A 6193-nucleotide genomic window follows, 5' to 3' on the forward strand; every position below is an offset into this window, starting at 1 on the left:
CACTCTACCTCCTACACTACACTGTGTTGAAATATTCTGTAATATTCTTACAGCTATGGAAAAACTGTAGGCACAAATGCTTTAACAAAAATCCATCCTTGCAACTTGTCATCCAGAATTCTTTCAATGATGGGCCTAGTCACACAGGCTATTTGAATGGTTTCAATTTCCTACTTCATTTATACCAATATATGTTTATGTATAGTCATAACCTCAAGAAGAGGTGGCAAAAATACACAGAAGAATTATACCAGAAAGATCTGGATGTCCCATACAACCCAGATAGTGTGGTTGCTGACTGAGCCAGACATCCTAGAGAGTGAAGTCAAATGGGCCTTAGAAAGCCTGGCTAACAACAAGGCCAGTGGAGGTGATGGCATTCCAGTTGAACTATTTAAAATCTTAAAAGATGATGCTGTTAAGGTGCTACACTCAGCGAGTTTGGTTGCCATGCATTGCCCATGGCACAGAAAAGTGGGTACAAAGCAAATCAACATCAGCATTCATGCATGCCAAACCAATGTGGATAGAAGTTATTCAACAGATTGATCATAATTTCAAAAGCCTGTACCAGCAAGGTTGAAAAAAGTGTGGTTCATACGGTCTGTGTGAATACAGCTTATGAGAAATTGCAAACAAAAGTACATTCAAAAACAAAACTTAAGTTGTAAGCAGAACATATTATAACAAGAATCATGTTATAATTATGTTCCAACATTGCAGGAACACACATTCTAAAAATACAGAAGCTTACAGCCTAAAAAGGCATATTGAAAAAAAGCAGTGAAGCATTGGGGAGCTGCTACCAGTCAGAAATAACAAAACTGGGTTGGATAGACCGATTGTGGTACAAGGCAGTTTCCTATGTTTTTACATTCCTGATTTGAGAGAAGTTGAGTATGCTGTATAGGGGCACATATGTAGTAAGTCTGTATGAAAAGGGTAGATTTTTATAAGCCTTTATACATTTATTCCTTCCAAATATATTTTCAACTCCCCAACAACTTCATCACTATAATGCTTCATTTAAATTTATAGCACCATTTTATTATTGCCTGAATCTAGCTTAACTTTTGGTACACCAGGTATAACTTAACCCATGTAAACATATGCCTCCTTCTTCACTCCCTTTCAAAACTCTGACCTTGTTGGCCTCAAGGTAATCAAAGTAATAAGTGGCAATCTTCTTGATTCTTGCTATTTAACATTCAGAAAAGCACTCACCCAATAACTTGTATATTGTACTGTCAGCTGAGCAGTCTTCAGAGAATATGGAATGTATTAGAATATTGAAGCTTTTGAGATGTTACTCTACTTCTCCCAACCAATACTCTGAGAAATGATCCCACCTGTTGTATGCTATACCATGTGAACACATCAGACAGTATTATAGAGTCAGAATGATTACAGATAATATAGGGTGATGCAAACAGGGACACTTATTTCCAAATATTAAAGCAGCCAGAGAGCCTTTTGTATCAGGGATAACCCAACTAACTGAGAAAACAGGGAGAAAGGATTGTATTTGCTTTCACTTTCCAAATACCTCAGTTTTCCCGAGTCACATTGCAGCCATAGTGAGTCATGGTTTCCATTTCTGAAGTTATTCTGGAAATAAATATATATTTGCAGATATTTGTAATCAGGCATCACAGCTGTTTTGTTTGTTGATTAGTTATAGCATCTTACCTTTCTTCTAGTGCACTCAAGGCAGTGTACATGACTCAAAGGTCCATCAGGCTGAGAGAGACTAGTACTTGAACATGCTGAATACTAGTCTTGAAGTATGACAATGTTTGCTTGGAACTAGAAATCCCAAAGGGAAGCTTCTAATCAGCAGCCATCTGCTGTTGGCAAGGACATTCCTGTTGTGCATGCGGAGCTGTGCAAGATTTTGAGTTCATACAGCTGGTTTCATGGTTTGGTGGTCTTGAATCCAGATCTCTAAAGACCCCATCCAACACTAATGCAAGAGTGAGCAGTCCCTCCTGCTATACTCCTGCAGATAGATGTTGTCAAGATTAGTACTCTGCATGTTCAGGAAGTACCCTTTAATCTTTTAAAATACATTATCATTGTGTTAACCTCAGTCTTTCTTTCTCTGGTTCTTTCATTTATCGGCTACCAGGATTTTTTAAAATGTGTTGATCCCATGTGACTTGCAGTGTATTATGGGTTACTTACGGCTAGTGCTTGGGTTTTATGTACACCAATGCAATTATTAAATTTGCGGATGATACGACAGTGGTGGGGCTCATAAATAAGAACAATGAGTCTGCTTATAGAAAGGAAGTACAAAGATTGATACTATGGTGTAAAGAAAATCATCTCACACTTGACATCAAAAAAACTAAAGAACTCATAATTGATTTTAGGAAGAAGAGAAATGTACATTTACCCCTGTACATAAATAGTGAGGAAGTGGAGAGAGTTGGTAGTTTTAAATTTCTGGGTACTTACATCTCAGAGGACCTCTCATGGACTATAAATGCCAACATGCTAATAAAGAAGGCACAGAAGAGGCTGTATTTCCTGAGAATGCTCGGCAAGTTAAATTTATCTCAGCATTTACTTCTGTCATACTATTGTAGCACCATTGAGAGTGTCCTAACCTATGGCATTCTGGCATGGTTTGGGAGTAGCTCTGTAGCGGACAAAAAAGCTCTACAGAGAACCATTAAAATTGCCCAGAATATCATTGGGCTCCAGCTACCAACCCTGGATGACATCTTCACATCCCGCTGTCTGAGGAAGTCACACAGCATCCTGAGAGACTCTTCCCATCCTGCTTATAACTTTTTTGAACTGTTAACGTCTGGCAGAAGATATAGAACAATTAAGATTCAGACCACACGTTTTCTGAATAGTTTTTATCCCAGAGCTACAATTGTAATTAATAATGAGCTTAAAGACCATTAGTAGTGAATAATTAGTTGGACTGTGTTACTTGGCCTGCGGTGTAGATGTTTGTATTTTTAGTGGGGGACTTTTAGTGGGTGGGGAGTGTTTGGGGAATTTTATGTTTGTGCATGTGTCTGGTCTCTGGATGTCTGTGAATTTCGTTGTATAGGTATACTGTGTATATACTTACAATGACAATAAATTATTATTATTATTATTATTATTATTATTATTATTATTATTATTATTATTATTATTATTATTATTATTATTATCATCATCATCATCATCATCATCATCATCATCATCATCATCATCATCATCATCATCATCATCCCATATGCCTCCTGAGCTGGCTGGATAACTCATTTATTTAGATTTCTGCAAAGCCAGAGGCTGGGAATTCAGTTTCCCACTGTGCTTCCCAGAAAAGTCATTCTTTGTGGCCTTGGGCAATCTGCACAGTGCCAGGACATCCCCAGAAGCAGGCAATGGTAAACCACTTCTGAATATTCTCTATCTAGAAACCTTGAAAATGGCTCACAGTAAGTCAGAGTTCACTTGACCGCACAGCATTATTATTATATGTATGCCTCCTGAGTCCACTGAGAATTCCATTTTTCTAAATTACTGAGAATTCTAAATTACTGAGAATTAAGGTAGGTCAGCTTCATGATACACTGAGAAAAAAGCATGGGGAATTATTTTGTCATGACGCAGTGCATTGGCCAGGACATCAAAGTATCTCAGTGGCAAAAAAGGAATAAATTTGTGCCAACCTTTATCCTAACTGTTGTTCGACTGCAAATCAACAATTGTATATGGCTTGTGACTGAAACCTGGGGACGTTGCTTATACTCCTCAGATGAAAATACTCTAGAATGCTTAATTTATAGGTCTAGTCCTGTGTCAGTTCTTTGTCTATGGGGAAATTGTTACGAGTTCTGGTACTGTACTGAATTCCAGTACAAATGCACAGCAGAAGTGCCAGCCGGTTCAGGCAGAATTAGCTAGAAGTTTCCCTTTGTACCCCCCCCTCACCAAACACTAGCACTCAAGAATAACACTCAGGAGTCCTTTTTGTATAAAAGAAAGAAATCTATATTGTACTCACGAAGATAAGCATTTAGAAGGTTTCAGGTAGATACAGGAATAAAAATAGCGAATACAATGTTCTTCTGTTCTGGCCCCACGTGGCTGGAGGGGTCTCCAGGCTCAGTGGGCCGGCATGGAACCTTTACATCTTTCCAGGTGAAGAGCGTGTGCAGGAATGGTGACCAACAATGGTGGTTGAATCACCTCATGGCCAGGAGGGCCGGAAACAGGGGTGGGGCCTCCCTACCCGGGAACAACAAACTCTCTAATTGGTCAGCATGTAAACAAACAAGCAAACAAGTTAGTTTGTGTTGCAGGCCCTTCCCCTTTGAAATTTACATCTAGATTGCTTGACCATCCAACACCCCTTCTCAATCTAGCATGCTAAATTTCAACAAGTCCCATCATGCTTCGCAGGTTCTGGAAGCGATCTCTTGGTAGAGGTTTTGTCAGGATGTCTGCTGTCATCTCCGTGGACGGACAGTAGGTCATCTGAATGGTACCCCTCTGGACCAGGTCTCGCGCTAACTCATGTCTCACACTAATGTGCTTGGTGCGCGCGTTCATTTTTTCTGCATGCGATAGCCTGATGCAGCTTTGATTGTCCTCCATCATCTGGAACGGTGTTCCTCCTTCTATCTCGAAGTCCGTCAGCAGCTTCTCCAGCCATAGCAGTTCTCTGCATGCTTCTGCCGCTGCAATGAACTCTGCTTCTGTGGAAGACAAAGCTACAACATCCTGTTTACGACTGCCCCATAAGATAGGACCGTCCCCATACATAAAGAGGAAACCACTAGTGGATTTACGATCTTCTGGATCCTCAGCCCAGTCCGAATCTACCATTCCCACAAGTTTTGGGGTGTCACTAGCTGGCAGTCTTAGCTTAAAGTCCATGGTCCCTTTCAAGTATCTAACTACTCTTTTTACTGCTGTCCAATCACTCTGTGTCGGTGAGCTGACTTTTCTGCTCAATATTCCTACTGCAGTGGCAATATCAGGTCTTGCAGTAGTTGTCAAGTATAAGAGCTTCCCTATAGCTGCTCTATACTGGTTATTGTCGGGCAAAGGTTCTCCTTTCTCTTTACTTTTGTAAAAATCTGTAGTCATTGGTGTAGCAGCACCATGGGCATCCTGCATACCTAGCATATCTAACAGTTCAAGTATCTTTTGTTTCTGACTCAGTAAATATGAGCCATCTGCTGCTTTCTCAATTTGAATACCCAAATAATATGTCGCATTTCCCAGCTCCTTTATTTCTACCTCTTTGCTCAGATTCTGTACTATACCTCTGTACTCCCCTTCTTCATGGGTTGCTACTATGAGGTCATCAACATAGGCTAGGATATATGTGTAGTGTCCATTCCTGTTCCTAGTATACAGGCACTGATCTGCTCTTCCTTGCGTGAAGCCTTGCTGAAGTAGCATTTTGTTCAACTTCTCATTCCAGGCTCTGGCTGCCTGTTTCAGTCCATAAAGGCCTTTCTTCAGTTTGCAGACAAAGTCGGGGTGCTTCTTGTCAATGAAGCCCGGTGGTTGTCGCATGTAGAGGTCTTCTTCAATTTCGCCATGAAGAAATGCAGTTTTGACATCTAGATGCTTGACTAGCATCTGTCTGGATGCTGCAATACTCAGGAGCATTCTTATAGTGCTGTGTTTCACAACTGGAGCAAAGGTCTCATCAAAGTCTTCTCCATACTTTTGAAGAAATCCTTTGGCAACTAATCTTGCTTTGTAGCGTTCCACTTGTCCATCTGCTCCCTTTTTCTCTTTGAATACCCATTTGCATCCAATTGCTTTCTTTCCTGCTGGTAACTTTGTCAATGTCCATGTTTCATTCTTGTGTAGGGCTTCTATCTCCTCTTTCGCAGCTTGTTTCCATTTGGCACCCTCCTGTGCTGGCATTTGTTCAACTTCTTCCCAGGTCGCTGGCTCATCTGTCTGCGACGCCCTTGCAAGGTAGGACAGGCGAAGCGGCGGCACACCTCTGTTGGACCGTGATGAGCGTCTGACCTCTGGTTCTGGAACCTCTGGCAGTGTGGTGCCATCCTCTGGTTCTGCAGAGTTGTCAACTGCTCCATCCGTATCCCCTTCTGTTGGTGTACTGCTCTCATTCTTCATCTCATCCTCATCTTCCTCTTCCTCTGGTTCGTTTTGTGAGGGCACTGGGATAGATATGTCTAGGAGAGGTTGGCTGTAT

Source organism: Pogona vitticeps, chromosome 3, assembly GCF_051106095.1.
Source record: "Pogona vitticeps strain Pit_001003342236 chromosome 3, PviZW2.1, whole genome shotgun sequence".
In the NCBI taxonomy this organism is placed as follows: Eukaryota; Metazoa; Chordata; class Lepidosauria; order Squamata; family Agamidae; genus Pogona; species Pogona vitticeps.